Genomic DNA, 24680 nt, shown 5'->3' on the forward strand with positions numbered 1-24680 from the left:
AAACAATATCCTGTAAAATCTTAACAGGAAAACTGATAAACAAAATAATGTGTTTATGGAAAAAACCTCCTTATGTTTGGTTCCAAAAATAGTGCTTTCTATGATAGGAACATGAGAACTGTGGGAGAACTCATTTTTCTTCACTGTTAATATCTTTTTCACTGCTGTGATTAGTTGATGAAATAACATCGATGAGCTATAAGTTGGCATGGAAGGTGCTGTAATACTTGTAGTTTGGAGTTTAAACTCTCATTGTTAAAGGAGACAATCACACCTTGAGTTTTAGATATGCTCACAAATACATGCTTAGCATTTTTGGTTAATCATTCCAATATTGCTAATGTTTTTTTCTGTTCCAGCAATGGAAAATCCTGAAGTGCTTGTAGGCAGCTGCAGTACTCAGGATGATGAACATTTATACAGCGTAAAACATCATGCATCAATGTGCCAGCTTCTGGAAGATCAGTTAAGAAGAAAACTTAAATTTTTCTTTATGAATCCCTGTGAAAAATTCTGGGGCCGAGGAAGGAAACCGTGGAAGCTGGGCATACAAATTCTGAAAATAGCTATGGTCACTATCCAGGTGAGATACACAGCTGCAGTACAATTATTACTTACACATTTTTAGCTACTGCTATATAAATTCAAGAAATTATAACCACTTGAGTAACAACCTCTGATTTACTGCTTCTTTAGAGACTTGTGCTTTTAGAACCATCTGTACGGTTGGTATTTGAAACTTTCAGACCTTAATACAGGCAGTCCTCGACTTATAACCATTTGTTTAGCAACTGTCTAAAGTTACAAGGGCATGGTCATGTGATTAGAATTTGGGCGCTTGACAGCCAGCATATACTAATGATGGTTGCAGCATCCTAGAAACATGTGACCTGCATTTGCAATCTTCCCAGTTGGCTTCCAACAAGCAAAGTCAATAGGGAAAGCTGGGTTTATTTAGCAACCGCATAATTCAATCAATTACTGCAGTGATTCATTTAAAAACCATGCGCCCCCCCCCCCACATATTTAAAAATAAAATCAGGTACAACTCATGTAATAATTGCCTTGCTTAGCAACAGAAATGTTGGTCATAATTGTGATTGTAAATCAAGGACCATCTGTAAGTATTGAAATGACCTGTGTTCTTACACACTGAATATTTTGGAAGAAAATATTTTTGTCAAGTATTTAGTATTGACAAATTTAATAATATATGTATCTTCATCATATGTTCTCCATCTGTGTTGCAAAAGAACTTTCATAAGTGCCAGCTAACATAGCTATCTCGTTTAGGAATTATAGAACTTTTAGTCCAAATATTTGATGGATGCTGGATTGGGGTAATGAACAGAATAGGCTATTAGTCAAGTGGAGACAATGAACAATATCAAGATTATAGTTGCAGTTTCATTTCATTATTATATATGTCACTCTTCAGCCTTCTACTAATTAAATGCTCATTGTTCACCAACTATAAGGAAATCTGTGTGTTCAGAATATAGTATGAAAATGTCCAATATGAACTATACTAATATTATATTATGTTTTTATAGCAAAACAGATCCGAGATCAAAAAGAATAAAATAGTCATGATATTGAACTGGGCTAAATTATAAGTGTAACATAGTTACATAAATATAGGAGGAGTCTTTGACCACTGAATGAAAATAAAAGTTGTAAATCGGAGGGATGGTACCCAGCTCTTTTTCCCTATATGTTCAATTCCTGATTTATTTACCTTTCACACTCTCAGGGTAAAATGAAACTACCAAGAGAATGAGTAGGGAATGGTGGTAGAACTACTGTATTTTTCGGAATATACAGATAAGAGGCATCCTTTTCCTCCCTAAAAGAGGCTGAACATTTGGGTGTGACTTATACTTTGAATGTTACTTATTCAAAGTTTTTTCCCCCAGCCCTAGCAAGGTGCTGACAATCTTCTCTGCTTCCTATGCCCTCCGAAGAAGGTTTTTTCCAGCCCTAAGTCTTTGCAGGCTTGCTTTCATTCCTACCCCCTCTGAAAAAGGCTTTTTCAGCCCTAACCAGAGGATAAAATAATGTGTTCGAGCTGAACTGACTAAGAACACTAACCAGATGAATACCTGATAGGTAGATTCCCCCCTCTATTTTACTCCCCCGAAACTAAGGTGTGTCTTATATTCCAGTGTGTCTTATACTCTGAAAGATACGGTAGCTACGAATGCTCCATCAATTAAAAAAATTAATGTACTTGTGGTCAGAATGGACTTTTTGATTATTTTAGCTGAAGAATTCCCTTTCTATTGATATTTTCAGCTTGTAGTTTTTGGTTTAAGCAATCAAATGGTGGTTACATTTAAAGAAGAAAACACGGTATCCTTTAAGCATCTATTTCTGAAAGGCTATATGGACAGCATGGATGACACCTATGCAGTGTACACGCAAACAGAGGTCTATGACCAGATCTCTTTCGCAATAAACCAGGTAATATCTATCTATCTATCTATCTATCTATCTATCTATCTATCTATCTATCTATCTATCCATCCATCCATCCATCCATCCATCCATCCATCCATCCATGTATCTATCTATCTATCTATCGGCTGTATGTTCCAGCATAAGTCTGGAATGACTCAAGCAATTTTAAACACATATGATTTACCCTCTGGAAACAAATACTGTGGGAGTAAGACACCCTAGTACCCCTTAGTGTGTTTGTGTGTTCCAGCATAACTCTGAAACATCTGGGCCATTAATGAGAGCGAGTGCAGCGTCCTAGAGTGGACATTGTCTATGATTCACTTCTGTCACAGCTTCCTCTAGAAAGCCAGCCATGACATTTGCCCTCCACTGGGCCAATGGGAAAGCACTTGATATTCCCTTCTCTTGACAGAAGGGGGCCCAAAGTGCCATGATTGTAGAAAGGGTGGGAAAGAGGAGTGTGTTGGAGGGGGGAGGGACAGGGCAGGGGTGATGGGCATGGGGGTAGGGGGAAGAAAGGCCCCTCTCAATGACTCCTTGTTAGAGGCAGATGACGCCCCCTGGTGGATTTGGGGCAAAGTGCCAAGATTGTAGAAAGAGCGGAAAGAAGATCACATGGGAAGGGGAGGGCAGGGGTGATAGGCATGGGAGTAGGAGGCAAAAGACCCTTCTCTATGGCTCCCTGTCAGACAAATGCTTTGAGGTCTATAAATACCCGTGTAGCGCTGGGTTTTCAGCTAGTATTTTATAAAATATTGTACACTGAACATAAACTAAGCTTGAAAAAGCCAAGTCATTATATGTAAACAGATATGAATGGAAGGAAAATCACATTGGTTTCCTATACCATAGAGCTTGCATTGGCTCTAATGAGGCAAGAGATGCAGACCTTTTAATTCCATAGTAACCTCATGAGATAAAGGTAACACAGGCAATTGGCCCATAAAAATGAGGTTTTCTATGACTGAATCCATTTCACCGAGTTTTATTTGAAGCTTAGTCTTTGTAATTCTATTCATGAGATCAATAAATCTGAAAAGCAGTATGTTCCATCGCAGACATTCTCTTGCGTCTCCAATTAGTTCAGTTTTAATTATCAGGCAGCTCCATTAACTGGTTGTACCTTGTCGCTTAGTTCTTACAGCTGCGTGCTAATTCGGTTGGAAATCACGCCTACGAAAAGAAAGGATCAGAAGAGACGCCCATGGCCATATGTCAGTACTTCTACAAGAGAGGAATTATCAGCCCTGGAAATGACACTTTCGATATTGACCCAGAAATTGAAACTGGTGATATACTGAACTACTCAAATCAGATAGATTGTTTCTGTGTGTGAGAGAGAAAGGAGAATGAGAGTGGGGTGGGCGGAGGTCAGAAAGAAAGACAACTTGAGCAAAGTCATAGTGTTTAAAAGCAAACACATAGTAATTTCCAGTATCATTACAATATAATGGGTAGACACTTCAGATGTTTTATTTGTACAGGAAGAAATTCAACTACTGCAGATAGTCCTCACTTAGCAATTGCTTCATTCAGTAACAGTTCAGAGTTACGACAACAGTGAAAAGGTATATTTAAGACCAATCCCTGAACTTGCAGCTATTGCAACATCCATTGTCACCTTCTCAGCTTGTTTCCAACAAGCAGAATCATTGTGGAAAATGGCAGGAAATCACAAAAGTCACATGCCATTTTGCTTAACAACCTGAGGTGATTTGGTTAATGACTGCAGTGGAACTGTCATGGGATGTTTCACTTTATGACTATATCACTTAGTAACTGTGATTAGTAAGTGAGGACTACTTGTACATTAGAGTCTTGTTTAAGTCATGAAAACTGCAGTAGTGGTGCTTCATTTAATTTCTTGCCCTATTTCACTCAAATGATGTCAGCTTCCGTCAGACCTAATATATTCCATATACAGTAGATGTACATTGTTTATATCTATGGAGATTCTCAGTCATCCAGGTTATGGTTGTCCTGAAGGTGCTTTTTCAAGAAGTAACTGGACTTTCTGGTTTTTCTTTGAAGATGTTTTGTTTCTCATCCAATAAGCTTCTTCAACTCTGAGCTGAAGAAGCTTCATGGATGAGAAACAGAACATCTTGAAAGAAAAACCAGAAAGTCCAGTTTCCAAGTGGCCTGATACCCTGCTGATAAAAATGGCTGACTCATAGCCCAGTGTGTTGACTTTATTGTATCTGAAGCAGGTTCTTCATACTGGTAATTATTGAACAGAGTTAAGGGTGCATCTACTTGGAAGATACTATAGTATAATCAAAATTGAAGCAATTGATGTCCCTCATCCACAAAAGTGTCTTGCCAACTCAACATTGCAAACATCACCAACACTAATTGGTGATTCAGGTTCATGGTGAACTTTACTATTAGGAAAAGTGAGGCAGTGCCCTCAGACTGTAGACATGTGATAGAAAGCATTAGTAACCTGTTGGATGACATAAATGTTTGCTGTGTGGATTATTTTGCGCTCTTACTTTTGCCCTGAAGTATTGAAGAAAATGTCACCTTACAATGCACTTACAAATCCAGTTAGCTTACCTGCCTGAGCCATTCATGTTTATGTGCTTTAGGCAAATACCGAAATATATTGGCTGACTCTACTGGCCTCTGAAACTTTGTGAATAAATTTGAGTGGACAGTCTTAACTGTTCAACATGAACATTGATTACTGAACATATAGAATTATTGGTAGTGTCTGTTATGAGAATTCAGAAGCATTGTGACTTATTTTTGGAGTTTGGAAATAGTGACATAAATAATAATCTCTTAGCGAACTAATATAGTAAACATATGTGCACAACATTTCCAAACAATACCAAAAGCTGAATTCTGTAAGGATATCTTAGCTTAAACCTCTTGGGTATGAAAGATATTAAAGGACTGTTGAAAGATTGAGGGTCTTTTCTTGATATATGTATGCAATTACATGAAGCAATGTGTAACATATACAAATAATTACACTACAAGAACTTTCTGAATTACTGTTTCTTCATTTTATTCAGATGGAAGTAATTCATAACTGCATTGAAACATCATTCTACAGTCATAAGTAGAAGGGCCTGTAACCATAGAAATTAGGGTATTAGGGTACTGATCTGTGGATCAAGTATAAAATTTCCTTTTTGGGTTTATTTTTAACAAGCAGATATTTTCAGGGATTCTTTATCAAATAAGAATTCCCATAAGGCAGAAGTTCAGTAAATATATGCATTAAATTAATGAAAAAAACAGCTGCTTTTTTCTTGCAAGTATGAAGAAAGATTTTACATCTCGCATTATTTAGATAAGACTACTAGTGACCAGATTGGATTTAATTTCCTTATTACTGATTGTCTGACTTCCTCATCTTATTAAATATTGAGTATTTTCTATATGCCGTAAAGCATCTGTCTTCCCACAGAGTGTCTTTATGTGGAGCCAATACTACCTCTGGAAAATGGGACACTGAGGAAGACTCCTTTCAATTTTACTTTGGACTTCCAGAGGTGAGGAGAAATAAAAGTTGCTGGCATTCTTGAATATTTTTGGTAATGGTGAAATAAAGCTCCGGTCTCTGTTCTAGACTTGTAACTCTGACACTCACGTTCAAACTGAAGGCCATTAATCTCCAGACCGTTCGACAACATAAACTCCCAGACTGCTATGATTTCACACTAACAGTAAGTACAGAGGTGGAGTCCTTGGAACTTTCTGAGTTTGGTTGTTTATGTGCAGATAAACTAGGAAGCAAGTAAAAAAAATTGAACTGATGAAGACTTGTAATTAGTCATTTTCTGAAGGGCAGGTTTGGGATGGGAGAAATGGGCCTAGATTGTGTTAGCTTCTTCTTAAAGTGGACTACAGTAGTCCCTCACCTATCGCTGGTGTTACGTTCCAGACCTGGCCGTGATAGGTGAAATCCGCGATGGGGAATTTATCGACTGATAGTACTTATTTAAGTATTTATATGGTAATTGTTTGGTAAGTTTTCATTGTTTTAAGTGTTTATAAACCCTTCCCACACAGTATTTATTTTAGATACAGTATTTAAATACAGTATTTACAATTTTAGATATATATATATTTTAAAAAACATGCCGATCGAGTTTGGTTGGCTGTTTAAATCTGCCGATCGCCTTCCTCAGAAACCCGCGATGAAGTGAAGCCACAGTAGGTGAAGGCCGGTATAGCGAGGGACTACTGTATTGCAGTATATACATTAGCAACTTAGAAGTAGAGAATAAAGTGAAATGATAACGCTGAAGCTAATCAAGAGGCAGGCACCAATGATTTATTGGTATCAGAGATTTGCCTGCCCACAACTGCAAATACCCATTTGGTAAATCAGCTATTCTTTGTGTGTGTGTGTGTGTGTGTGTGTGTGTGTCCTACAATTCACATTAATTCTCCCGGTAACTCACCTACTCTTATTTTAGTTAAGTTCAAAACATAATTCTGTATAGTATTAGCTTTTTGACAATAATATTAACAATAATATTAATACTTTTATTATGCGTGTAACTATATTGTAATTGTACATTTTAAAATTTGTTTCTATTTATTTTTGGTTGACTGTGGCTGGCGATCAACTTGAATACTCCTCAGATGGAAAAATGCAATAAAACCCAAATAGTGATAAGAATAGCAATATTTCTGAAACAATATTAAAAAGATGAAGACATTGGGTCATGTTCTCTTGTTAAGTTTTGTTCGAGGATTATTCAGATATAGTCTTCCTTTATTCTATTTCTCCACCTTATTTTTAAACTGCTTAGATTTGGGGGAGAATGGTACAGTGACAGAACTAAACTAACTCCAAGCATTTTCTGTTTTCTACAAAATATGCTTTTTATATGCCATCACTGCTTCAAAGTTATACTTCAAGCTAACTATAAGACTTTATGGCTTTTTTGAGAAGAATAGTAGATAGATAAATAGATGGATGGATGGAAGGTAGGTAGATAGATAGATATAGATTTTGATTTTATTACCAAGCATTAGGTATAAACTATTCAGATTCTATCTGAACTAACGAGTGTTTAGAAATAAGAATAATAGCATCTTTTGTATCTCCACAATATCTACAGATACTCTTTGATAACAAAACTCATAGTGGAAGAATTAAAATAAGCCTAGACAATGATATTGCCATCAAGGAATGTAAAGACTGGCATGTTTCTGGATCAAGTAAGCTTAAAAAACATACTTTTGTTATTACTTATTTAGTGCTTATTAGGTTTTATTGAAGGCCTAGTGATGCATGAAGTTAAATATAGTATTTGCTATGATCTGTAGTAACTATATTTTTAAAAGTATGTTTGTCAACTGAGCACGCAATTTGAATATGTGTGTTACATCATTTCACCTATAGTCCTTAAAAAAGTCTCTTTCTATATGGTTAATATTTACATTACTGGCGAAATTCAAAATTTTTCCCTACCAGTTTGGTGGGTGAGGTTTGGTGGGCGTGGCAAGGAAGGATACTGCAAAATCTTCATTCCCACCCCACTCTGGGGCCAGCCAGAGATGGTATTTGCCGGTTCTCCTTATTAGTCAAAATTTCCACTACTGGTTCTCCAGAATCTGTCAGAACCTGCTGAATTTCACTTCTGATTTACAGTATATTAGAAGGGAATTCCCCACAATGGGAAATTTGCCCCAAGTGCAAATAACTATATAACTTGAGGGAGGAGGGGTCCTCTTTAGACTACCAAAAGTGTGAAGCATTCATTCTTTTTGATGGCTTTGAATCCTTTAATTATCCACCTCTCCCTGTATTGAAAAATTAAGTAAGATGGAGGCCTCTTCTCCATTATTAGCACTCTCTCAAGGCAATTTCACGAAGAAAATTTCCCCTCAGAAACAAATGAGTATGTGTTCTATGAGTGTATCAGGTTAACTATTATGCATAGACAAGTAAATCAAACTTTTTTTCCCAGTACAGAAGAATACCCGTTATATGATGATCTTTGATGGTTTTGTCATACTGACATGTCTTGCATCACTGATTCTCTGCACACGATCTGTAATTAAAGGAATTTATCTACAAAGGGTAAGCTTATGTTTGTCAGTATCTCTTAATAAATTTAATTGCAGCCTTTCAACAGCAATTTCTCTTTTCTTGCCCTCTCACGTATCCTAGGAATTTGTGACTTTTTCCAACATCACTATAAGAAAAAAGTATCTTTCTCTGATCTAGTGGAATTTGTCAATGGATGGTATATCATGATCATCGTTAGTGACCTTCTTACCATAGTTGGTTCTACATTAAAGATGGAGATACAAGCTAAGGTAAGTGACTTGAATGCTGATTGGATGGTCTGTGTTCCAGTTTTGGAAGTCCCAATTGAAATCTTATTGACCAACCTGAATTTTGTTATTTTTATAGTTCACTTGAGTCTTCAACTGGGGAAAATGGTCACATTGAGAAAACTGCTGCTCCAGAGAAGGCATTTTTCTAGCTGTATATTTTACCTATCCATGGTAATATCATTAGAAATTACAAATGAGCAGTATCTGTGCATATCATCAAAATTCTATTAATTTGCTGTGCAATGCATTTGTGCTCTTTGTCCACCAGGAAACAGCCCTGACATTTTTAGCCCATTTCTTTTTAATGGAATAAGGTTTACTCACCTCCCAAGAATGGTCTCCTAATCTACGTAGCAGAACTTTATGTCTCCCATCTCAGTGTCAAAAGAAAAGAAAATATGGTATCCCCAAGAGTTAAAATGAATATACAGTGGTACCTCGAGATACGAGTTTAATTCGTTCTGGACCTGGGCTCTTACGTCGAGCAGCTCTTATCTCGAACGACTTTTCCCCATAGGAATTAATGTAAATAATTTTAATTGGTTCCAGCCCTCAAAAAACTCACAAAGTTAGTCTAAATTATGCAGAAAGACATGTTTTTAATGAAGAAATGTACATGTACATATAAATGAATAATGAAGTTTCTTTCACTTAACTTGTAAACTTTCTTAAACTTTTAAATTTACATATGTTCAACTTCTCTGCCACCCAATCCTGTACGACAGAGGTCCCCAACCCTTTTTGCACCAGGGACCGGCTTTAAGCGATCAAGAGAGGAATGGGTGAATGAATGGACGGAGGGTGGGAAGGAAGGAAGGAAAGAAAGAGGGAAGGGACAGGAACAGAGGAAGGAAGCAAGGAAACTTATGAAAGGGGAGAGTAAGAGAGGAATGAGTGAAGGGAGGGAGGGAGGGAAGAAGTTGGGAAGGAGAAAGAAAAGAAGAAATAGAGGAAGGGAAGGTAAAAGAGAGAAAGAAAAAGAGCAAGAAAGCAAGCAAGCAAGCAAGCAAGCAAGAAAGAAAGAAAGAAAGAAAGAAAGAAAGGGGGAAGGGACAGGAACAGAGGAAGGAAGCAAGGAAACTTATGAAATGGGAGAGTAAGAGAGGAATGAGTGAAGGGAGGGAGGGAGGGAAGAAGGTGGGAAGGAGAAAGAAAAGAAGAAATAGAGGAAGGGAAGGTAAAAAAGAAAGAAAAAGAGCAAGAAAGAAAGAAAGAAAGAAAGAAAGAAAGAAAGAGGGAAGGGACAGGAACAGAGGAAGGAAGCAAGGAAACTTATGAAAGGGGAGAGTAAGAGAGGAATGAGTGAAGGGAGGGAGGGAGGGAAGAAGGTGGGAAGGAGAAAGAAAAGAAGAAATAGAGGAAGGGAACGTAAAAGAGAGAAAGAAAAAGAGCAAGAAAGAAAGAAAGAAAGAAAGAAAGAAAGAAAGGGGGAAGGGACAGGAACAGAGGAAGGAAGGAAGGAAACTTATGAAAGGGGAGAGTAAGAGAGGAATGAGTGAAGGGAGGGAGGGAGGGAAGAAGGTGGGAAGGAGAAAGAAAAGAAGAAATAGAGGAAGGGAAGGTAAAAGAGAGAAAGAAAAAGAGGAAGAAAACAAGCAAGCAAGCAAGCAAGCAAACAAGAAATAAATAAAGAAAGAAAGAAAGAAAGAAAGAAAGAAAGGGGGAAGGGACAGGAACAGAGGAAGGAAGCAAGGAAACTTATGAAAGGGGAGAGTAAGAGAGGAATGATTGAAGGGAGGGAGGGAAGAAGGTGGGAAGGAGAAAGAAAAGAAATAGAGGAAGGGAAGGTAAAAGAGAGAAAGAAAAAGAGCAAGAAAGAAAGCAAGAAAGAAAGCAAGAAAGAAAGAAAGGCAACTTCAAAGAAAGGCTCACTGAGCATCTCTCACTCTCTCTCTCTTTCTATCTCTCTCTTTCTCTCTCTCCCCCCTCTCTCTTTCTCTTTCTCTCCCCCTCCTGGACTCCCGGATCGCTTGCTTCTCAGGCCAGCAAGCCGGCTGCCCGGAAAAGCATCGCGCCTTTTCAATGCCCTTCCCTGTGCTTCGGAAGCCGCCGAACGCCGTCAGAGGGGCGCATCAGCGGCTTCCGAAGCACAGGGAAGGGCTTAAGCCGCCGCCTTTTCCCTTCCCCGTGGGAGCAAACATGCTTTGCACCTTCCTAACTCCCTCCCCCCCAGCCAAACCCCCAAAGCATGTTTGCTGCCACACGATTTAGCCAGGACAGGAGCGAAGTAACGTGGAGGATTGGGGAGCTGAAACCGGGCGGTTTCAGCTTTCCAATCCTTCACGTTACTTCGCCGCTAAATTGTGTGGGAGCAAACATGCTTTGGGGGTTTGGCTGGGGGGGAGAAGTAGCACCTTCCTAACTCCCTCCCCCCCAGCCAAACCCCCAAAGCATGTTTGCTGCCACACGATTTAGCCAGGACAGGAGCAAAGTAACGTGGAGGATTGGGGAGCTGATTGCAACTCCCCTCCCGTGGCTGCTGTTGAGGCGCTGCCTCCTCCCGCCCCCGCTCGGCAATCGGCCCGGCGGCATTGCTGGCGTTCCAGGCGAGCCGCCCGGCATAAGCAGCGATTTCGTGCCTCGGGCCGGGCAGACAAGAGGTCTGGCGCTCCCACGTGGAAGGGAAAAGGCGGCGGCTTAAGCGGAGCGCGGGAGGAGGCAGCGCCGCACCGGACCCCTCAGGCTGCTCCGCCCGGGATGGGGATCCTCCGGAGGGGCGCACGGGAAGGGCTTAATCCGCCGCCTTTTCCCTTCCCCGTGGGAGCGCCAGACCTCTTGTCTGCCCGGCCCGAGGCACGAAACCGCTGCTTATGCCGGGCGGATCGCCTGGAACGCCAGCAATGCCGCCCGGCCGATTGCCGAGCGGGGGCGGGAGGAGGCAGCGCCGCACCGGACCTCTCAGGCCGCTCCGCCCGGGTCAAGCCCCATCCCGGGCGGAGCGGCCTGAGGGGTCCGGTGTGGCGCTGCCTCCTCCCGCGCCCCGCCCCCGCTCGGCAATCGGCCCGGCGGCATTGCTGGCGTTCCAGGCGAGCCGCCCGGCATAAACAGCGGTTTCGTGCCTCGGGCCGGGCAGACAAGAGGTCTGACGCTCCCACGGGGAAGGGAAAAGGCGGCAGATTAAGCCCTTCCCTGTGCTTCGGAAGCCGCCGAACGCAGGGCGCGTCAGCGGCGGGAACCGGACCTGGCCGCCGCCCCCCCAGCAGAAGCCAAGCCCCCCCCAGCCGAGCCTGGTGGCAAGCTCGCCCACAACCCCTGAGATCGAGCGCACGAAGAGGCATCTCTCGCCTTCTGCCGCTGGCCGCCCGCTCTCTTTCGCCCAGCGCTGCTTTGGAAGGCGCGACGGGAAGAAGGAAAGCGGCACGGCGGGCGGCCAGCGGCAGAAGGCGAGAGGTGGCTCTTCGATGTGCGCGGACCCCCCCACCCCCAGCAGAAGCCAAGCCCCCCCCAGCCAAGCCTGGTGGCAAGCTCGCCCCCAACCCCCGAGATCGAGCGCACGAAGAGTCATCTCTCGCCTTCTGCCGCTGGCTGCCCGCTCTCTTTCGCCCAGCGGTGCTTTGAAAGGCACGACGGGAAGAAGGAAAGCGGCACGGCGGACGGCCAGCAGCAGAAGGCGAGAGGTGCCTCTTCGATGTGCGCGGACCCCCCCACCCCCAGCAGAAGCCAGGGAGCCCCAGAATGTGAGCTTGGGAGTCGAGCAAAAATGTCTCTCCCCTCCCAGCTCGTATCTCGGAATCCTCGTAAGTAGAGCAGCTCGTATGTCGAGGTTCTACTGTAAAAGGTCCTTTTTTTATGGGCACCCCCCTAAAATTCCGTTAGTGTAATTTATTGATCATCATCTTAATCTTCATATAGAGTCTGACAAGCTATGACGTCTGCAGTATCCTGTTAGGAACTTCCACCATGCTTGTGTGGTTTGGAGTGATCCGCTACCTCAGCTTCTTTAAGAAATATAATGTAAAGATCTTCTGGAACACTCATGCTCTTGGTATTCTTTTCTGTTATTACCTGGCAATGCTGAATGTCTTTGGAAAGTCTAATGAGCATCTCTGGGTTTTTCTTGGGCCTTGTTTTTCAGCTGCTTATTTTGACTCTCCGTGCAGCATTGCCCGATGACATTCGATTTTGCTCCTGTGCTATGATCTATCTAGGTTATTGTTTCTGTGGCTGGATTGTGCTCGGCCCATATCATGCTAAGGTACTGTGAGTTGGATGTTTGTCATCTAGTTTTGTATCTGAAGGGTCTTGCGCAAATGTTAACAAAATGAGCACGCTGCCAAGATATCTGAAAGGGCCAATTTATCACTTTAGTTATGTAACTATACATGATCACCAGAATATGGAGTTGTCACGTATAGGTATATATTCTGCATTATCTGAGGCATTGATGCACATTAATAAAATATTGTAATATCCAGAGATTTTCATGGGCTGGTATTGAGTAAAACATGTAACATTTATTTGCAGTTTACTATATTTGACCAGTATTTTTTAAACAACTTGAGCAAAAATGGAAATAATTTTCTTTTCTTTTGTCTGTTTGTTCCTGAATATTTGTTCTCTTCTAGTTCCATACCTTGAATATGGTTTCTGAATGTCTTTTCTCTTTGATAAATGGAGATGACATGTTTGCTACTTTTGCAAAAATGCAACAGAAAAGCTACCTGGTGTGGCTGTTCAGCCGGATCTACCTCTACTCTTTCATTAGCCTCTTTATCTACATGGTTCTGAGTCTCTTCATTGCCTTAATTACAGACACGTATGAAACAGTGAAGGTACATAAACAACACTGTAGGATGTTACATTTAATTTTTGAAATGTGAATTTCCAAAAGTTCTGAAATAATTTTCTGAATATCAAATGATTTTGTTCATTTCATTAGTCTCTTGTGCAAACAGAGATATTCTACACCTTTGCAAGAATTCAGCATAACATCATGACATCGTCATACAAATGACACAGAGCTCTGATAAGTTCATATTTACTGCAAGTAAGCAAAAAAGGGCCATTTGCATGATGACATCATGATGCAGTGTCATCATTTATTCAGTCTATGTCAAACTCACAGAGTCATGTTACCGTCATATAATGTATTGCGATGTTTCCCCCCTTTGCGGAACTGGGGTGGGCTTGGCCTGCGCATAATGCATCCAAATCACAGGCCATCTGTTCGATTTATTCCATAGCTGAGTGATAAGTTTTTTGTGTTTAATTTTTTTTTGTTAGCATGGTTTATCTGGTTCTGAAGAACTGAGCAAGTACTTTAGAACAACCAAGACTGAAGTTTAAGGCTATAACCTATTGCTTAATTTCCCAACTCTACTTTAATCTGAACTACTATGCTTAATTTCCCTTGGGCAAGAGGACATGTACTATGATAACAGTTGTTTTTCCCTTCCCATTGCCTATAATATGAGGGAATCTCTTCAGAAGATAGTTTGGGTGCTCCAACTTCCTAATGTCCTCTGTAGGCCCTAAAGACAAGATTTTAAGTTAATGTTATGTTTATATTGAATTACAAGGATATTTAATTCAACATAATTCCTATGATTTTTGTTGTTTTTGATGCAAAGTTGTGTCTAATTCATCGTGACCCCATGGACAATATTCCTTCAGGCCTTCCTGTCCTCTACCATCCCCTGAAGTCCATTAAATCTCACGCTGACTGCTTCAGTGACTCCATCCAGCCACCTCATTCTCTATCATCCCCTTATTCCTTTGCCCTCAATCTCTCCCAGCATCAGGTTCTTCTCCAGTGAGTCCTTCCTTCTCATTAGGTGGCTAAAGTATTTGAGTTTTATCTGCAGCATCTGGCCTTTTAAAGGGCAGTCAGGGTTGATATCTAGGACTGACCGATTTAATCGCCTTGCAGTCCAAGGGACTCGCAGAAGTCTTCTCCAGCACCATATTTCAAAGGCCTTGCTCCCTCTCTATTATTTTATTACTGCCTGAGCAGCCGTCCGCATCTTCAGGTAGCTAACGTACGATTTGACAAAGCAGATTTGGCTCTGGTTAGCTTTCATATCGGAAGTTGAAAAAAATCTAGTGCTGTGGGAGGTTGAAAACCCATCCTGGAAGATGGCAGAACCACATCACTTTCTTACCATTCCTGGGCAATAAAACTGAATGGATGTATCCATGTAAATCACAAGGGTCCAGAGAAGATGGCTTTGCTCTTTGATTTCAGAATTTTCCTCTTCTCTCATATGAAAAAGTATAATTTGGCAGCATCATTTGGAAGACATCTGAATATTTCCTCCAAGGCTACTAGAGTCTGCCTGGAATCATGAGGCTCAAAGTTGTGTTCCCCTGTCATTTCTACCAGGGTTTAAAGACCGATAAAATGCAGATTACAAGTCCACCCTAATCTCCCAATCTCATGTGGAAACTTGGGGGAAGGTGGATGAGAAATAGGGTGCAAGAACCTCACTTTTCTACTTATTTAATGGCTTCTAACTCACCAGGAGAAACCTGACCTTTCCTATTTTTCCTCACCCCTCTTTAAAAATTGTGTTTTTCATAGCCATATAATATCCACTGGAGTTGTACTACATAACAACTTTTTTTTTTTAGCATTACCAGCGTGAAGGCTTTCCAGAGACAGAACTTCATTCATTCATAGCCCAGTGCAAAGACCTGCCAAACTCTGGAAGATACAGATTAGAAGAGGAGAGTCCTATAAATATTTTCTGTTGTTGTAAAAGGTTGGTGACTAAAGGCCTGGGTGACAGATGCATCATCTGACAGTTTTGTTTCTTCAATATTTAATTAAGTTGACTGCTGTGAGAATAGAAAGCAGGTTAACAGAACATCAGTCTTGAATCTAGTGAAACTGTAGGCACTTCCTCATAAGCGTAGTGACCCTATACTGGTTTGAAAGCTGCTCTGGATTCCCATGATCCCCCAATGTCATAGATCAGAGGTCTTCAAACTTAGCTGGTTGGAGAATTCTGGGAGTTGAAGTCCACAAGTCTTAAAGTTGCCAAGTTTGAGGACCTCTGGTCATAGATAGATAGATAGATAGATAGATAGATAGATAGATAGATAGATAGATAGATAGATAGATAGATGATAGATAGATAGATAGATGATAGATAGATAGATAGATAGATATCCATTTTTCAGAGTTGCAAATGGTTAAAAGTGAAAGCAATTACTGATTTATTTTAAATTTTCTGAGGGTTGAGGAATAAAGATATCAGTGAACCTTTTAAATAATGGTGCATAAGATAACTTTGTTATTAGTTATACTTTTCTAAAGTGAGCAATTGTGACGGTTTCTAATCTTGCACTTCTTATTCAGGGTGACTTATTTTTATTAAAATTATTTTCTTTAGATCAATAGATCTTGTTTGATTTATAAAAATGGGACCATTTTGATTTCTTCCTCTTTATTATATATTTTGTGCAGCTGGATAACATCTCTGTACCTTTTCTCCTTTTTTATGTCTTAATAAAAACATTGGCAAAAATTGCTGAAAGTAGTTGGAGATTCTGGAGCTGGACAATCATCACAGATTCAGTAAGAAATCATCAAAGAGGAAATTCAAACATGAGAGGCACAAAATTGTCATAAATGTTTTTGAAATATGTGGTGGTAATTATGTTTATTCTGAGTCCTAATTACCATATAATGCACATCTTAAACATTTTATGAAGAATAGTGGAAAACTGAAATTATATTGTGATGTACTATCATTACTCTTGCTATGTTATGTAACAGGCACAATGTATCAATAACTCTCTACGTGAATTACTGTATTTTTTGGAGCATAACATGTACCTTAGTTTTTGGAGAGGAAAATAAGGAGGGGAAATCTGCCTATCAGGTATTCATCTGGCTAGCGTCCTTAATCTGGTCGGTTTTACACATTATTTTATCTCCTGGTTAGGGCTTAAAAAAACCTTATTCGGAAAGAGTAACAATGAAAGAACCTGCAAGCTGGTCAGAGCTCAGAACATTACTAGTGCCTTGTTAGTGCTGGAAAGAAACTTATTTGGAGCAAGTAGAGCAATGAAAAAAAGCCTGCAAAGACTTAGGGCTGGAAAAAATATTATTCGGAGAAAGTAACAATGAAAAAGCCAGCAAGGTAAGACCTGGGAAGATCATTAGCACCTTGTTAGGGCTGGAAAAAAAGCTTCAGAAAAAGGTACATTCGGAGTATAAGATGAACCCAAATTTTCAGCCTCCTTTCGGGTGGAAAAAGATGCATATTATACTCCAAAAATACAGTAATAATACAATAATTTCTGTTTTTTATAGGTATCTAAATAACCTTAAAAATAAAAGAGAGCAGATGGTTTCAGTTCTTTTCTCTGTGATTTGAGACAGATCACTAAAGGACTTTTGAGTCCCAATTGTTTATTGTTTGTCAAATCTGTTGAATTTGTGAATCTGTTAGTTCTTCAGCCAAAATAAAGATCATTGGCTTCGTTATTTATTCTAATTTTATGTAAAACCTCCTTTTTTGGAACTTAAACAGCCTCTTATCCATCGCTTCCATGTTTAAGGCAAGACTAAAATTCACAGGCTCCTGAGTTCTAGCCTGGTGCCTTAACCACTATTAATGCCCTGGGTACTTTGTACCAGAAAAACATTCTTAACTTAATATATTACTATTTTAAGAAATGCCCAGACATGTTTTAAATGTTAGCTAATAGCATTTCTTAAATGAATCTTGCCATTTCCTGTCCTAAACTTGTATGGAGGATCACTGTGTAGTAAAACCTGATGAATCTTGGATACAATTGAAGAGATTCAGATGACATTTACATGTGGAAAGTACTACCTATAATGACAACATAGTGTAGATACATAGATAGATGATCGCTACAACAGGGCTTCCACAGATAAAACCTGCCAGATGGTAATCCGATGGGACGAGATGGCATGGGATGCATTTAAAAACTGGGGGAAATGAAACAAGCCGGCTAATCCCCTTTTCCATCCATTGTGAAGCAGCTTTCCAAGTTTGAGAAGATAAGGGCTAGGACTTGTCTGACAGATTCTGGAGCTTTTGAACCACACAGCATCAAAATGTCTTTTGTAATGGGACAGTCTATTCTGGCTGGTTGGCTGGCTTCTTCCTTCCTTTTGCTCTGCTCTTCCATTTTGCCTCATAAGGACATCCTGTGTTTCAAGAATCATATTTAGGCTGCAAATATCGAGACGGCTATTTGGTAGTACAAAAAGCTTGGGTTTTCTGTAACTCTTGTGATGCCTTGTGGTGATCTGGATTTTTGCAGCTAATATATCCATGCAGTCAAATTTGTTGAAGGCACAGCAAGAGAGAGATTTGTGATCTTCAGGGCAGTTGCTTGTTCTGTCTTCACTATGTGTATAGACACTTCTGACTTCTTCACATCCACTACTGTCACTGTCCAAATTCCATGAACCAGTTTTAAAATCACAATAGTTCTCAATCTAATTACCAAAATCTCTTAAATCAGCAAAGAGCAGTCTTTTTTACAGGGAGCAAAATCATTCCCACCCTTACTTTGTTTAAGATTAGGTAAGCTGGTCTGTAATCCACATGGCAGGACAAAATACAGTAATCTTTTCACATTTCTCTGCTATCATCTAGTAGTCAATCTAGATTTCTGCAGTCAGATATGGCTCAGTTCTCTTTGCTGCTTGTTTTGTTGCAGACGTAAAGGCAAAATAATCCTTACCTAAATATTAAATAAAAATACTAAAGTTTCGCTATAATATTGTTTTTTTTATTATTGTTGTGAGCCGCCCTGAGTCTTCGGAGAGGGGCGGCATACAAATCTAATAAATTATTATTATTATTATTATCAAGACTTCAACCACTTTTCCTTAATGTTCTGATCATTCAATAAACTTTTTTTTTGATAGACCCACAAAATAGCAAGATACTAAAAGGTCTCTTTTCTGCCATCTAGTGACCACTCTCTGGAATCAATTGACCCCTGTGATCCGCACTGTTCCCACCTTCCTGGCTTTCCTGAAGGCTGTGAAAACTTGGCTTTGCCTGCATGCCTGTGGCCGATGAGTTATACCATCTAGCTCCGGCTAAAAGAATAAATGATTTATTTTCTTGGGGTTTTAAATTGTTATTATATTGTTTTAAATTGCTGTACACTTCCCAGAGTCCCGAAGGAGTTGGGCGGCTTATAAATAAATTAAATTAAATTAAATTAAATTAAATTAAAAACTTTTTACAGTCCAAATATGGTAGATCTAGTCTTGGGGGAGGGGTAGAGAAATGTTTTCCTGCCAGTAATACTGGGAGATAAAATATCCTGAGCTGAGAAGCCCCTGAGTAGCCTCACTCACCACCGCACTAAAGACATTCCTCTTTGATTCAACAGATTGAAACAGCCTTGTTCTGGGGATCAGCAAGAGGGGAAGAAATTGGAACGGTTGGGAATGTTTTTAATAAGTTTTGTGGTTTTATTAGTTGTGTTTCAGCTAAGTGTGTGTATTGCCTACTGCCTGTCCTTGTTAGTTGTACTGTATATGGCTTGCTGTCACTCCCCTTGTTAAAAGGGCATTATAAATAAATAAATAAATAAATAAATTATTATTATTATTATTATTATTATTATTATTATTATTATTATTATTCTGTGAAAGGACAGTGGAACAGGTGTGTGCACATCGCAATTGTGCATCAGTTTAGTGCAAAAGAGATCCCCAAGATTCACAATCACGATCAAGCCCAGCATTTCCCGAACTGCTGTCTTCCAGATGTTTATTTATTTATTTGTCTAAACATACAAGATAGCAGGTATTGGTATAAATATAAACAAAAGCAAAGTAAGTACAGGTAAATTTGGACAATAGGACAGTAAGACAAGGATGGTAGGCACGATGGTGTGCTTATGCACGTCCCCTTATAGACCTCTAAGGAATGCGGTGAGGTCGAATGTAGACAGTCTAAGGCAGTGATGGCGAACCTCTGACATGGGTGTCACAAGTGGCATGCGGAGCCATATTTGCTGGCATGTGAGCTCCAACATGCAGGTGTATGCTGGCCAGCTGATTTTTGGCTCACATAGAGGCTTTGGGAGGGTGTTTTTGGCTTCCAGAGAGCCTCCTGGGGGATGGGGAGGCATTTTTACCCTTCCCCGGTTCTAGGGAAGCCTTTGGAGCCTGGGGAGTGAAACAAGAGCTTATTGGGCCCACCAGAAGTTGTGAAACAGGCCATTTCCGGCCTCCAGAGGGAAAGGTGTTTTTCCCTCCCTCAGACATCATCATCATCATTATTATTATTATTATTATTATTATTATTATTATTATTTAGATTTGTATGCCGTCTCTCCGGAGACTCAGAGTGTCTCCTCACAAGAATTCACCGCATTTTGCTTTCTGTGCATGTACAGAAGCAAAAACATGCTGGGGACATGCACACATAACACATACACAAGACAACCAAAGCTGCATACGCAGCACACCAGTAGCAGCGGACGGTAATAGCAATTTAAGTTTAAGTTTATTGGATTTATATGCCGCCCCTCTCTGAGGACTCGGAGCAGTTTACAACATATAAAAAAGACAATATACAGTATAACAAAATCCAAATAATTCAAATTCAGTTACAACTAAAAAAACTAAATTTGCCCCTGATTTTGTTTTGAACCTCTCAACAAATCAGGAGGAAATTTAGGCGAGGCGATATACATGACCGCTCGCTTGAGGGAAATCGCTCTTTTTCTGAACAAGCATGAAAGATAGATAGACTGTCACTATATTGTTTAAATATTAAGAGAGAACTTAACCGCTGTTGTTACAGGCCGCAAACACATACTAAGAAAGAACTGACTTGGGCGAGGATTAGGGTTATGTTCTCTCGGTTTGTGTTGTTCTGTACTTCAAGACATGTATAGTCAAAATAAGCAAACGTACGATAAATTATGTACAGTAATGCCTTTTTTAAGGCTGATTGTAAAGATGGTTTATTGGTGGACAGGACCACATGGGTTTGAGGTCCTGGGCAACATATGGAGGAGAGAGATTGAGGTATTTATACCCTCTCTTGGGCCTTGCCCTTAAGCTTCCTGTTCCTGTGCAAGAAATGTATTCTGTTGGCTTGTCAGACTCCCAGGTTATGCAGCAGTCATAGTTAACTTTGTAAGTTATCTGAGTCTCAGGCATGGTTGAAGCTTGCTAATGAAATGAAGGGGCTTGTCCTATTGCGGCTGAATGATTTTGCCCTCGTTTAGATCTTTCGTGAGGGCTAATCGCATCACTGAGGCTGAAGATCTTTTGTCTTGTAGATAGGCTGGTCCAGTCCTGCTGGGGCTATTAAGAAAGGTGGGGGCTGTTTTCCAAGAGCATGTTTCTCCTTTAGGGAAATATAATATTCTACCTTTTAAATATTTCTCCAAATATTTCATTCTTCTAAGACAGGGTTGTGTGCTAGCTTTCCATAGGATCACTAAACAAACTGTAACAAGTTGAGGATTACCTGTAACAATGTTCACCTATTTCCAGTGATGGGCTCCTACGGGTATGGTCAGGTACTCAGTACCGGTAGCAAAATTTTGATTTTTTTTTCTTTTCTTTTTTCCCTTCTGGGCTCTGGGTATGTTTTTCCTGTTGCAATAAATGAGGTTGAATGGGTATAATTTTAGAAGAGCTGTGTGTGCGTGTGTGTACATACACTTTATGTAGTAGATAATCAGGGGTGGGCTACTGCCCGGACGGGGGGTGGGAGGCAGTGGGGTAGCAAAAATGGAACTCCACCCCCAGAATACCCAATTTGCACTGAAAGATGTTGAAACAAAATGCATAAGCCACGACCACAGTGTGGTAGTAAAAAATTTGGTAGCCCATCACTGCATCTATCTCCTTCCCACTGAAGTACTAGCTAGGAAGAGAAACTTTGGGATTCCTGCAGATGTGGAAGAAGGACATAACTATGCTCGGCAGTTAGATTTATTAGTTATTAAAATTCTACTGTACAATTTGTGATTTTGTGTGTGTTTGTGTGTGTGAGAGAGAGAGAAAGAAATAGACAGACAAAGACAGAGAAGGGGAGGGGAACATTAGAGTTAGCCTAACCTCCAACAGCTATACTAGACCAGAAGTTTCCAACCTTTAAGACTTGCGGACTTCAACTCCCAGAGTTGAAATTGACTGAGGAGTCCACAAGTCTTAAAAGTTGCCAAGGTTGGAGACCCTGTACTCAAGGATGGGTTGCCACTGCGCATCAATAGCAGCCCCAGGACCGGCTGAAAGTCATGACAATTCCTGTGCGCAACGTCCAGGGGGACTCCAGTCTTAAAGTTGCTAAGTTTAAAGAGCCCTCCTTTAAGGCTTCTTTTCCACTTGATCCAGTGATTTTGGGAAAAATTGGGTGCTCAGAATGGAATCTTGTCTTTAAGATATCTTCCCAGCATGCCAAGCAAGTATGGGGGTGCCCCGGTCTTCCCCATGGACAATCAGTGGCCTGGATGATTTCTCTGTAGGAAAGACACTGCTGGCAATGCTGCTAGGAGCTCTCTGGTGGAAACCAGGAGTGAGAGGTTGAGGGATCCCTCGTGAAAGTGAATGGGATTCAGAGATACCAAGTTTGAGTTCGGCTCTGCCCCGACTTCTGATGGCCTATCAGCTGGAAGGTGAGGTGGCTGTGTCAATCTAGTCAAAGGCACATCCTGAATGGATCTTGTGGCACTCAGTAGTTTGAAGGCAGATTCTTACCAAAAGGCCCCCAAAAGGTCCATTTCTGCCTTGTTCCATTGGGCAGATTCTCTCCAACCCCTGAGCTAAAACAGAATTCATCTCGTTGGGGACCCCAATTTAGACCTGCAAGAGGGCCGCTTTCTTGGTCTTAAAGAGCCAGCCAGGTGGGGCTAGATCTCACGCAGTTGGGACATCCCTTCTCCACCAGAGACCCTGGAAGAAAAGTTAGTCCTAACCCAAAATAATGGCAATTAATCCTGTGCACAGAGCAGATGGGCGGGGCCCCAAAAATGTGCTGGCGATTATGCTGGGCATTTTCAGATCAGGATAAATCTGGGAAAATTTCCCCTTTTTTTCAAAGGAAAGTCAAATTAACTTTAACTATAGCAAGGAATGTGTTTGGCAGGATGCCAGTTACCTTATGTAGGAAGAAGGACAACTGCATCCCATCTGATCCCACCCCTCAAAACAACATTTCATCGAAGGTTTTTCTAAAAAGACCAGTAGGATCCATTTAAAAGGTGACAGGATTTCATCCCACAATTGAAATTTTCCTACTTTCCTGCATGGGGAAAAGAGCTCAAGCAGGTCAAAGGAATTCCTGATTGTGGGAACGCGGGAACTAGTGTCTTGGAATGTGCGTGCGAAAAGCATAGACCTTGAGCATGACACGTATGATGACCCAGTTTCTCTAGCAACATTCTCCTTCCCAGCACTCTTGTCTTGCCTTCTTTGCTGCTAGCCTAAGAAAAGTGCAAACGTTATATATCACGAGGTGGGCTGATGGGACCTTTCTCTCGCTCTCGCTTTCTTTTTCTCATGAATCAGCACTTTGAAATGTAGCCCAGGTTGTGTGATTTTTATTGGTTATATTTTGTACGCTTAATACGTTATGAATTTGAATTGGTGTAACAGACCCATGTGAAATGTAGCATCGTAGAAGCCTGCATTTCTGTGTCTGCTTTCAATAAAGGGGTCATCCTGAATTGAATCTAGGTTGTCTCGCCAAAGAGAAAAAGTTGTTTTCAAGTTTCTTGTCCGAGGTTTTTTCTCTCAATTGGATTTATTTATTTTATTTTATTTATTTATTTATTTTGTGACTAACGCGCAGTCAGTTGCCAGCTGCGAGCCTCCTTAACCCCATACCTGATCTTAAGAAAGAACTTTCCTCTGCGCAAATCCAAAGAGATTTCTTGGGGCAACTTTTCAGCACCATAAAATAGTGCACTCTGTCAGAGGTGGGAACCTCCCCCCCATTCCAATCATTCTGTTTGGGCTTTGTGGGAAATTCTAGACAAGCATCAAGACCAACAACCAGAGGTAAGGAATCAAATATTTTGGTCTATAACATCACCACTTCAGAGAGTTGTGCTAGCAGAAGGGGTCCTGGGAACATAGCAGCCACCTCTACCATCATTGACATCAATGACTAAACTCAGGAAAAAACCCTGGAAATTCAGGTGCTGGACTGGAGGGTTTTGTAGCAGTTCCTGCCCATCCTATTCCTAGTGATGCAGAGATGAATTTGAGAATGTGGAGTGGAGATCTGTTTCCTGAGCCAGGAAGATGACAAGGAGTTGAAAGTGAAAAATATTCAAACAGGTTTTAATAGTTTATCATTTATTATTTTTAAAAATGCCTCCATACTAGTCTTTTCTAAGAACACCACAAAAAGGTCTCTCCCTCTGGGTAATCATTCCTTTGCTTTGGCCTGATAATTTCTGTTCTTCCAGCTTGTTCATAGCTGGCAAAATGGCAATGCCAGAAAGTGAGACTTCAGTCCTTACTGTGTGTTGTCCTCCAACTTCTTTTTTCTTTGCTCCCAAGGGAAAAGCCCACAACTGAGGTGATCATGCCAAGTAGGAGGGAATCTGCATAGTCCCTCCCAACAGCCACATTGTTGAGGGGAAATCTCTCTGGAGGATCTAACTCAGGTCACATCAGGGTTGGATTGCCTGAATGATGTGAGGTCCTAGAAGTTCCCAACTGCCTCCATCTTCTGTTACACTCAAACTGTTTCAATCAAAGAGATTTATTCCCCGTTCCCTTCCTAGTCAGCTGAATGCAAATTCCTCATTCATTGGGATCGGCTTGATTTTGTTCTTGGGCAGCAGATCACACCATAGTAATCCCTTCTTTTTATTTAGGAGACTAATGTGGACACCCATCTTATGCCCAACATTCCTGGGCGGGTCAGTGCTTAAGAATAAAATATAAAAGCCAACAAAATGATAGTAATCACAAACCGTGCAGCGTA

At 40.7% G+C, this 24680-nt stretch overlaps 1 pseudogene; it reads left to right on the forward strand.

The window, feature by feature from the left end:
• Positions 1 to 361: 361 nt before the first annotated feature.
• Positions 362 to 15516, forward strand: LOC139165356 (mucolipin-3-like; annotated as a pseudogene).
• Positions 15517 to 24680: the final 9164 nt, after the last annotated feature.

The sequence above is a fragment of the Erythrolamprus reginae genome, chromosome 3 (genome assembly GCF_031021105.1).
Source record: "Erythrolamprus reginae isolate rEryReg1 chromosome 3, rEryReg1.hap1, whole genome shotgun sequence".
Lineage (NCBI taxonomy): Eukaryota > Metazoa > Chordata > Lepidosauria > Squamata > Dipsadidae > Erythrolamprus > Erythrolamprus reginae.